Source organism: Triticum dicoccoides, chromosome 4A (genome assembly GCF_002162155.2).
Source record: "Triticum dicoccoides isolate Atlit2015 ecotype Zavitan chromosome 4A, WEW_v2.0, whole genome shotgun sequence".
Taxonomy (NCBI): Eukaryota; Viridiplantae; Streptophyta; class Magnoliopsida; order Poales; family Poaceae; genus Triticum; species Triticum dicoccoides.
In genome coordinates, this window is record NC_041386.1 from 112,830,346 (window position 1) to 112,842,574 (window position 12,229).

Consider the following 12,229-nt stretch of genomic DNA (forward strand, 5'->3'; position numbering starts at 1 on the left):
TATCGGTGTGTGTGGGGGGAGGGGGGTGGTGGGAGGGGTAGGCAGAGGCCTAACTATAGAGGTAGACGACTCGTATATGTGTTGAGAAGGAGAGACCCAGCTATGTCTTGAGGGAGATCGGTCGACATCCATACATAACTGAAGGACGGGAAATATGATGGAAGAGAGATAGAGGAGAGAGGGAGGGAGGGAGAGGGGTAGGGTGCTGGATGGGTGATGGAGTTGCTTCTCGAAGATGGTGGGAGAGGCCTACTAGACAAACTGAGGGTGGAACTTCAATGTTATCAATAAGAGTGGGGATGTGTTTCTGTGTGTGCCTGTGCGAGATAGATCTGTCGGGACGCATCCATGGATGATGAAGGGGAACCATGTGTTTGGTAAGAAAACCTAACTAGATCGGTAGATCAATTGTTGTTTGTCGGAGGAAGGGAGAGACACAACTAATGAGGTAGATCGATTGACCTATGGGTAAAAACGAGTTATAAGGACCTAGCTAGCTATATGTATAGCGAGAGATCGGTCGGTGTACGTCCATTTGTTAGAGGCTAATAAGGCCCAGCGAGACGGATAGACAGAGAGAATGGAGCTAGGAGGTGGTGCGAGAGGCCCAACTACTAGCTAGATAGGGGACGAGTGTGCGGTTGTGAGAGAGCGATGAAAAGAGGGGCGAGAGTTTACACGTGTGTCTGACCGTATGAGAGACACGAGGCAAGGACACATAAAGGAGGAGATTGAAGGTGTGTTTGTATGTTGTAGGCAGGCATCGCTGGAGAGGTTTATCGATCGGTGTGTGTCGGGAAGGAGTTGTGGAGACTCTGGGAGAACGACCTAAAGAAAAAAATGAATGTGCCCGGCGGATAGAATGCCGAGGGAGGGGGAGGGCGAGGAGGGCGTGTGCATGCACGAGAGAAAGTTAGTGGTAGCTACAAAGGTTAGAGGATTGTGTGGGTGTAGGAGACTAACAAAGATCATAATTTGATATGAAAGCGGATTCATATATTTGAATAGGAGATCATAGTGTTTTAAACATTGCATGCATGAATATAGCGGTGATACACATGCTGTGCACATGTTATACCATAATGTGATAATGCATGGTGTTTGCAACTCACAGCTAAATGCCGAACAATCTAAACCATACTATACATCAAACAATCTCACATTTTCTTTGAATTTGTGATAATGTGTGGCGTTTGCAGCTTACAACTAAATATCAAACAATCTAAACAATACTATATATCGAACATTCTCACATTTTATTTGAATTTGTGGTAATGTGTGGTGTTTGCAACTCACATATAAATACTTGTAGGCGTATAGCTCGGGGCACCATACATAATGTGATAAACACATTATACATATGAGACATGGTTTAGATTATGAAGATCTAGCTAGAGCTAGAAATGAATGTGATTTGAAATCAAAATAAAGTGGATTCAAAAAATCTAGTTCGAGTTCATATAGTACACATAGTTCATATGTAACTCGAGACTAATCTGTGGTGTGTTGTGAAGATAATATACAAACGATGGTTTAACTTGACAATAATGATGATTGTAGATCTTATTAAAACAGAGAAACGAATTCAAATGCTTTGACTTCACAACAATCATTACTGTAGATCTTATTCAAATAGAGAAACGAATTCAAATTTAGTTCATATTGAAGCGGTAGTATATACGTTTGGAATGCACTAAAACGTTCATTTGAGTAGTAGGTTGAACATAACATAAATTCAAAGTTTTGAATGACATTTGTAGGGTGCATTGATTTGGTACAATACACGTTAGGCTTGTCCGGAAATTTCAACCCACGCCTTGTTAGCCTGAAATATTTAAGATATATCTTTGTCTCGTTGTGCTCTGACAACTCCCTCCATCTCAACCCGCGCCTTGCTATTCCGAAATTACAACGCGCGCGAAAACTCCCACCTCCTGTGAAATCCCGACACGCGAAATGCCCGTGGTACCCCTGAACCGAAAGAACCGCCTCAAATCGGTGGGGGTACTTTCGTAACTTACCCCACATTTCGGACAAGCGCGTCCCTAAGCCATGGTTCCCCACTGCCATCCCATTCGCCCACCCATTCGTACACCGAGGCCGCGAAAACCCGTGACGAAACCCCACAACCTGCTCCATCCGCCACCTAGCCGGAGCCTCTTCCTCGACGACGTCGTCCACAAAAACACCTCGACGTCCCTCATCCACCGTACCGGCTGAGGATCCATCGTCGATTTCATCGTCCCGCCGGTTCAGCCACACCGTCCTCCACCTCCAAGGAGCTGCCCCGACGTTCCCATCGTCTTTCGTGCCACCTCCATTCCCACACCGCCGTCTTCACCTGCACCACCGGAAGAGCATCATCATCACCATTTCCTCGAATGAAGCTGCGGCCTAATCGGCGCCACCAAAGAGGTTGTACACTAATCGCCGCATTTTCTTCTTGATTCGATCTCACGGTGCTGCCGGCGCTCGGTCCCGAGCCGACACGGCGTGGATCCATCCACGGCGGCATCGCTTGCCACTTCCTCCACGATGTTGCTCCCTCGGCAGCGACGTCCACATCAGTAGGACCTGCTGCTGCTTTAGCTCTCGCTCGCGCTGCTGCTCTGCTCTTGCTCTTGGTCCCCTGCCTGGTCTGCTCTTGCTATTGCTCTTGCTCGCGTTGCTGCTCTCGCTCTTGCTCTTGCTTGCGATGCTGCTCCGATTTAGCTACACTTCACTCTGATGCTGCCGGGGTGAAGGAAGAACCAGCCGCAGCGGGGAGGGGGCTCGCTGGAGAGGTACCCCACTATCTATCTTAGGGTTCAGGATGGGGGTGGTGGTCGCCGGTGTTGGCGGGGCGGTGGTGTGGGGATCACCGGAGAAAAAGCTCAGCATGGGGGGGCTAGAGGGATGGCCGGGGCGGCGGCGGACTGGCGGTGGGGAGTGTTTTCGGGGCGGCCGGGGCGGCGCACCGCGGGCGGCGGGGGGCTGCTGTTTGGCCGGCTCATGGGGGTGGAGGTTGAAGATGAACCGCAGGCCCTTGATTTCGTATCCAACGGCTTCAAAATCGACTGACCAGAGATGAAAAAGTCAGTCGACCGACGTGTAGCCTCACCTTGCTAGTGCGTCCAGTTTCGACAGCAAAATTCAGTTTCGACAGCAAAATTCAGTTTCGATAGTTAAGTTCAGTTTCGACAGTTAAGTTCAGTTTCGACAGTTAAATTCAGTTTCGACAGTTAAGTTCAGAGATGAGCGGCTGATGTATTTTACATCTAGCACTTTGTGGTTATGTATTTTACGTCATGTATTGGAGATGCTATTAGAATTCCACTCAGGTTAACGTTGTTCGTTGTCTCTCTTGTCCTGCTTCAGCCTCGGCTTCGTACAACTCACCGGAGCTGCTCCAACGACGAAACCCTCCATCACAGCGGAGCAGTACCTCGGGCTCCATCTCCAGACGCCTAAGATCTTCTTCCCCTCTTCCGACATCCAAGTCCGCCGGAGCAACCTCACCGGCCAACCCAATCACGCTGAGATCGACATGGCTTCGCCAAAGATGTTGTACACTTGTTGCATCTCTTTTTTACTCTGCATGTTATATATATTGTCCACTGAGCACATGGATTTGTTCCTTTAGTGTCTCCTTGAAAGAAAAAACATAGGAATTTTAATTTTCACTTGTCCTCCTTTTCAAATTCCTATTCATGAAGTGTGACGCCCGGATAATCAAGCTACAGTAACCTCTGCTAAATATGCCACGTCACCACTCTTACTGTTGTAAACCTCGCGATGATTCAATCCCGATCGAATTCAAAATTCAAAATCAAGGAAAACGATAAAAGTTTTCAAACACTAAAACTAAAATGTTCTATATGTGCCAAATATTGCATAAATAATTATGATGGAGAATCCACATTTTTATAAAGTATTTAATTGCACTGAAATAAATAAAACAGTAACAGAAACAAATAATTAAATGCCTTTACTAATTAATGAATTATCAAACTAAATTATTCGGGGACTAGACATTTTGTGATAGTGGACTAAACTGAAATACTAAATTAGATGCTAAGTATATATTTTACAAAAACTAAAATAAAACAGGAAAGAATAAATAAAAAGAAAAGAACAAATAGAAAACAAAAGAAAGAAAAGGAGAAAGAGAACCCGACCCCCCACTGGGCCGGTCGGCCCAGCTGGTAGCCAGGCCGGCCCAGGCCGCCCCCCACCCACTCCCCCATAACCCCTGGGCGACCAAACCCTAACCCCCCAACGCACCACTCCCCCCACTCGCTCCCACGTCCCCCCTCTCTCCTGATCCAAATCTGGATAGAGGACGAAACCCCCTCGACGCCGTTCCCGTCACCCCATCGCCCGAATCCCCCACCGATGCCATGCCGCTGCCCGAAGGCCTCCCCGTCGCCGGAGCCACCACCTCGCAGACGCCGCGCTCCTCCGTCCCCGCCTTTCCCTCGTCGGCCTACGTCAAGCCACGCCACCCGGGTAGACCGTCGCCGCCGACCGGGACGACCACGCTGGACACCATCGCCGCTCCTCTCCTGCGTCGCCATCGATCCGCCCCATCGTTGTCGTCACCTCCCTGACTCCTCCTCGACCCCGCTGCCATTGACCCTACCGCCCCGTGGTGAGGCCCCGGCAGCTCCTCCTCCCCTGCTCGCAACGGCACCCCGCGCCCGACGCCGCCTCTGTCGGCGTGCTCGCCGCGCCCGCTCATGCCCGCCCGCTACTCGCCGCGCCCGGGGCGCGCCCCGCAACCTACGCCTGCACGTCCCGCGGCCCCTGCTCACTGCTGTGCGCCCTCCTCCCGCATGCGCTACTGCCGCCGTTCGCCAGCCGCGCCCAGCGCAAGGCCTCGCTCCCCGGTCCCTGCAGCCACACGCGCCGCTGCCTCCTCCCCTGGATGCCGGTGAACCGCCGTGTCGGTCGGTTCCGCCGCTACCTCCCGCGACCCCAGCCCAGCGCACCTCGCCGCAGCCCCCGGCGCCCCAGCGCTTCCTTTGGCTCGAGAAGGCGCCCAAACGGGCTGACGCCCGCAGCGCCCCTGCGCCCGAATCGCCGAACGCACATTTGGCCCTATGGGCCACTGACTAGGGGGTCCCACCCCACCAAAATGTTTAAAAAAAGATATATAAAAAAATAAAAAATATTATTTAATCAATTAATTAACTAAATAATTAACTTAATTAATTCTATTTAAATTAACTAATAAAGGTTAATTAACCTGATAACTAATTAACCTAACTAACTATTGTTAATTAGCTAAATAGTCCCTGACAGGTGGGACCCACCTGTCAGGTTGACCAGGTCAATGGTCAATGTTGACAGGTGACATCATGTTGACATCAGCAAGCACTATTCTGGATAATGTTAATTTAATTAATAATTAATAAATTAGAAAATTATTTAAAACTTTAAAAATTAATATAAATTAAACCGTAGCTCAGGTGAAAATACTTTCTGCATGAAAGTTGCTCAGAATGACGAGACGAATCCGGATACGCAGCCCGTTTGTCCCCCATGCATCCCTAGCATAGCAAACACGCAACTTTCCCCCTCTGATTCGTTTGTCCGAAAACGCGAAACACCAAGGATATTTTCCCGGATGTTTCCCCCCTTCACCGGTACCACCTGATACCGCGTTAGGGCACCCCTAGCACCGCTACTTGTCTTGTCATGCATCATTATGCATCTGTTTGCATTATATTCATTGTTTCTTCCCCCTCTTCTCTTGGATAGACTACGAGACCGACGCCGCTGCTACCCAGTACGACTATGGTGTTGACGATCCCTCTCTCTTGCCAGAGCAACCAGGCAAGCCCCCCCCCCTTGATCACTAGATATTGCCTACTCTCCTCTATACTGCTTGCATTAGAGTAGCGTAGCATGTTACTGCTTTCCGTTAATCCTATTCTGTTGCATAGCCTGTCATTGTTCTACAACTATTGATACCTTACCTACAATCCTAAATGCTTAGTATAGGATGCTAGTTTACCATCAGTGGCCCTACATTCTTGTTCGTCCGCCATGCTATACTACTGGGCCGTGATCACTACGGGAGGTGATCACGGACATATGTTATATACTTATACTGTTACATTACTTATGATACTGTTCGGAGGTGAGGGCTGACGGGGCAGGTGGCTCCATCCCGGTAGAGGTGGGCCTGGGTTCCCGACGGCCCCCGACTATTACTTTGTGGCGGAGAGACAGGGCAGGTGGAGACCACCTAGGAGAGAGGTGGGCCTGGCCCTGGTCGGCGTTCGCGGATACTTAACACGCTTAACGAGATCTTGGTATTTGATCTGAGTCTGGCTACTTGCCTATACGCACTAACCATCTACGCGGGGATAGTTATGGGCACTCGACATCGTGGTATCAGCGAAAGCCTTCGTGACGTCAGCGACTGAGCGGCGCGCGCCGGGTTGGACTGGAATGCCTACTCTTGTATAAGGGAGGCTAGGTCTGCTCACTGGCCGCGTACGCAACGTGCAGGTGTGCAATAGGCGATGGGCCCAGACCCTTGCGCCATAGGATTTAGACCGACGTGCTGACCTCCCTTTTGTGCCTAGGTAGGGCTACGATGTGTTGATCTTCCGAGGCCGGGCATGACCCAGAAAAGTGTGTCCGGACAAAGGGGATCGAGCGTGTTTGGAAATGTGGTGCACCCCTGCAGGAAAGTTAATCTATTCGAATAGCCGTGATCTTTGGTAACAGGACGACTTGGAGTTGTACCTTGACCTTATGACAACTAGAACCAGATACTTAATAAAACACACCCTTCCAAGTGCCAGATAGAACCGGTGATCGCTCTCTCACAGGGAAACGAGGGGAGGATCATCGGTTAGGATTATGCTATGCGATGCTACTTGGTGAACTTACCATCTACTCTCTTCTTCTCCTGCAAGAGGGAGGTTACCGGAAGCGTAGTCTTTGAAAGGACTAGCTATCCCCCTCTTATTCCGACATTCTGCAGTTCAGTCCACATATGATATCCTTAATCCATTTGATACCAATGCATACATATGTAGTGTAGCTCCTTGCTTGCGAGTACTTTGGATGAGTACTCACGGTTGCTCTGCTCCCTCTTTTCCCCCTTTCTATACCCGGTTGCTGCGACCAGACGAGGGAGCCCAGGAGCCAGACGCCACCGTCGAAGAAGACTACTACTACTCGGGAGGTGCCTACTACTACGTGCAGCCCGCTGACGATGACCAGGAGTAGTTTAGGAGGATCCCAGGCAGGAGGCCTCCGCCTCTTTCGATCTGTATCCCAGTTTGTGCTAGCCTTCTTAAGGAAAACTTGTTTAACTTATGTCTGTACTCAGATATTGTTGCTTCCGCTAACTCGTCTATGATCGAGCTCTTGTATTCGAGCCCTCGAGGCCCCTGGCTTGTAATATGATGCTTGTATGACTTATTTTATTTGTAGAGTTGTGTTGTGATATCTTCCCATGAGTCCCTGATCTTGATCGTACACGTTTACGTGTATGATTAGTGTACGATTGAATCGGGGGTGTCAAAAGTTGGTATCAGAGCCGACTGCCTGTAGGAATCCCCCTTCCACACTCCTTGGCCAAAGTCGAGTCTAGACATTACAAAACTTTTTACTAACATGGATGTGTGCCTTACGGGCCCACGTTGCCATTTGGGTGGTATTAGGATCTTTTACTCCTTGATCCGTACTCTGGGATTCTGATCTCTCCTCTATTCGGGTTAAAATATTTTGCTAACTCTAGCTCTAGGTTCTCGTAATTACTTCCTTCCGGAGAGCCCCTTATTACAGATGATTGTCTGCTGCACCAGAAGATTCCGAAGATAATCTCCGATGTTCTCTCGAGACACTTGTGCCCACCGCCTTTGCAAATTCCCTCTCATTGATATACCCCTATGGATAGCCACATACCCTTGCCATTCATACAATCATTCCCCATTGATCTTGTTATTACACGATACCCTGAAATTCTCTCTATTGTTCCGGGTATACTTGTGCCTACTGCCTTGTAGTTCCTTGCCACATAAATACCCCTATGGATAATTCCTCGCACTTGCCGAGTATCCGCTCATCCCTAGCTATTCATGTGTTTCATAAAAGTACTCGCAATACCATTAAATTTTCTGAAGATCCTCAGCAGCCCATTGCTCTTCATTTCCTTGCCTTCCTGAATTATGGTTAATTCCATACTTCTAGTAATCTCTGCTGACATCCTCTGTCACTATCATTTCGAGTCACTTGATTCGATATGTTGCGATGCTTGCAATCCTTAATCAGATCCTAGAATTCATCCTTCCGGCTCAGACGTCATTTTAAACATGAGCTGGATCTCGACCAATCAAATTGCCATCGATTGTAACCCTAAGGCTATTCAACGTATCCATCCCTAATGAGAGCATTGTTTCTGATCCCTTGTCTTGGAATTCATAATTCTTTTGCATTTGAGCTTTGAGTTAGTCAGTTGTTTCTATAATCTGATCTCCTTGCATCCTTTCTTCCTCTGGTTGAATACCGATGCTCAAATCGGATCCCTTGTGGACCACCAGACTCTTTGTCAGATTTTATCCAACAACGTCCTTCATATTGAATAACCTTGTGAGCCTTTCCACGGGTATGTTATGCCTTTGGTACATTGTATCCTCTGCTTTGTGAACCATGCCCTACTTTCGAGCTTGTATTATTTACTCCGAAGTTTGTGGTATATGTTCCTAAGATGCCCTGATGGGTTGAACCTATGCCTTCCCTAATCCGTGTGAACCCAAACGATTTCACGGGTCATACTTATCTGGTATTGCATCAGGTAAAAATTTCAACAACTAATGTCATTTTCGAAATATGAGAGGTGAATGAATGGTTATGCATTGAACAAGTGGGAGTCGACCTTGAACCCTGTGTTCATGTCCATGGACACGATGTATACCTTATCATGGAAGCTTCTCTTAAAATAATTATCCCCTTGTTATAAGTTCATCTTGTATCCGTGGACGTGGTTCCGACCATGTTTCTCCTTGAATCCATTTCTCGTGCAAGTTTGAGCACTTGTCTTCCATAGAGCATTACCCTAGTCCAACCTCTACTTTGATCTGTCGTCGAGTATTACCCCCTGGTATCTCAAGATTATCATGGAACTGCATAACTTTTTATGGGATCTTCATCAACTATTATTTCTCATCGAATCCACTTTTTCCTGCGTTCTCGGTTGTCGTCAACCGAGAGCACCGAATAGTGAATCGAGTCCACACTTCGATTCAAATAACTCTTAAGTAATTTTCGTTGCTTACGAGTTTAATAACCCTCCAAGTCATTTCTAGCCTGACCGGCTATATCATTATCGTGCTGATTTTATCTGTGCTACCTGGTTCTTAATCCCGGAGCACAACTTTGACGAGGAGCTAAGCTTATGCCGATCTTCCTCGTCATATCAATTGTCCTTGAACAACAAGCTTGATTTCAAGTTTGTGTCATACCTATGGTTTCAATAACTTTTCGCTTCATCATTCCGTTGGCTTGATGTCATCGCCGATCGGTTACATCTTCTTGAAACCTCTTGACAAATGTGTCGTGATCATCATCAACATTCTGAGGTCTTCCAGGATATCGATTGAATTCATGTTGAGAAATACCATCCTTGCCCCTTGATGACTTGTATTATCATCGATAACATTATTGCATTCCCTCCAACACAAAACTTGTTCCTGTTTTGTGTTGTACCTTGAGTTCCTTGCTATCCGACTTATGTTATGTTCTACCGCAGAGTATTACCATCTTTGATGTCAAGAATGTTGTGAGGATTGCTCCACCTCTTAAGAATTCTTGCTATAATGATACTTCTCACCATCCCCATTCTTTCTTGGTCCTCATGTTGATTCCAACCGGGGTACCCACTAGTGAATGGTGTTGTTTGGATTCTGCACTTCTAGCAACCCTATTACTTTGAAGTTAATGATCGATAATTCATTCTCAGCCTATCGGTTGCTGAACCACCATTCTAACATTGATCATGCTACCTAACCCCATATTTTGGGTGCACCTTTCAACCAATATTTAATTGTGTATGTTTTCCTCGAGCATACCTCATTATGTCATCTAATCTGACAAATGTTATCTCCTTATTCACATAGTTGTGGAAATCCATCCTTTTGGAAATCTCGAGGAATTGTCGCTGAGTCCATCAGCCACCTCCTCGTCCACTCCTTGGTTAAATGATGAACTCTTGTTTTGGAACTCGCTTCCATAGTTCATTTCCAAGAATCTTACAGTATCAGCTCGTCAATGTGTGTTACACCTTTTCTTCTCCGGTACCCTGAGTCTGAGGTATCCTAACACCGACCAGATCTGAATCCCGGTCAGATATGATGGTTGGAATATATTTCCAAGGGCAATAACAATGTTCTTTTATGACCCGGTAAGGTGATGTCATGCCCAACACACCTGGCCGGAGAACCTACTGTTATAGTTTCCTTTTTAGCAAGGTTACCCATTCTTCCATGAGGAAATTGAAAGACTTATTCTATGAGTTGTTCCTGATGGATCCTTTTTGTATCCCAAAGTCTGACCTTTGCTTGAATACCATGTTAATGCTATCTCGAAGCATGTCTGTGGTACTCCGATTTTCAACAAGAACATTTGAAGCCCAATGCTAAATGTTTCTTGCTCAATTATCCAAACACCGATGTATGGGTAATGTCATGAAAATTCTCTCCCCTACCTAAAGAGTTTTCTACATTATATCCTGTCATGGATATCATGCTCTGCTTATCCTTGGGAAGGATATACCCCTGAAATATGTGTTTAAACACATTTTCCTTTCCATTGTTCTGTTTAATCTGAGAATCACATTTTCCTTTCCATTGTTTGGTTTAACCTTTCCTGTGATCTATATGATCTAAGCAGTGATATTCTTCTTCTTATGTAAACACCTTGGCGTACAACCGCGTCGGTAAGGCCTAGTTACTATTGTTGATGACATTCTGGTAACCACTGATGGATGAGAACTTTCCCTATTGGTCCGCCTCGTTTCAATGAGCAGGAAAATGGTTCTCTTCGTCCCACGCCCTTGGTACCAAAGTTGTTGCCGACATATCTGACAGTCTCTTCTCTGACGTTCCTTGCTATCATGACCATGCAAGCTGTCAACACCTTTCTACTTTTAACCCACATGGTGGGCCCATAACTCACAGTTCCACAGGATCGAAACCTGACTCTCCTATACCCCTGTACCCAAGGTTGTTCCTCACGCATTGCCTTATATGTAATTCATGAGCCACCTTCCAAGAGATCATCAACTTTGGCATCAGACACAATACTTATTCTTGTTGCTCTAAACCCCTTTCACCTTCTGATTAGGCCAGCGAACGATTGCTTGCCATTGGAAACTACTCATGGTACCTTCTTACTTTACTCTCGATAATTTCTTAAGTATCTATTCGAGAGTTACTTTCTACCACATTCCCTGAGTTATCTGCCAGATAGTTGACCTTGAAGGTCCGTTCTTCAGAAGTTACCCCTTATCATTATCATAAGTACGATGGAGTTCCTGAACAAAGGACGACAACCTCATCGTGATGCATTGATGCATAGGAATGAAGACATCAGCGCTATGGATCGACCACTTCGAGAAGAGCAACCAAGACCGAGAAGAATCGTTAGAATTTCGTAACCTATTCTTACCCCTTACCCCCTCTTAAATCTCGGGACAAGATTTCTTGTAGTGGAGGAGAATTGTGACGCCCGGATAATCAAGCTACAGTAACCTCTGCTAATGATGCCACATCACCACTCTTACTTTTGTAATCCTCGCGATGATTCAATCCCGTTCGAATTCAAAATTCAAAATCAAGGCAAACAATAAAAGTTTTCAAACATTAAAACTAAAATGTTCTATATGTGCCAAATATTGCATAAATAATTATGGTGGAGAATCCACATTTTTATAAAGTATGTAATTGCACTGAAATAAATAAAAAAAGTAACAAAAACAAATAATTAAATGCCTTTACTGATTAATAAATTATCAAACTAAATTATTTGGGGACTAGACATTTTGGGACAGTGGACTAAACTGAAATACTACATTAGATGTTAAGTATATATTTTACAGAAACTAAAATAAAACATGAAAGAATAAATAAAAAGAAAAGAACAAATAGAAAACAAAAGAAAGAAAAGGAGAAAGAGAACCCCCCAACTGGGCCAGTCGGCCCAGCTGCTAGCCAGGCCGGCCCAGGCCCCC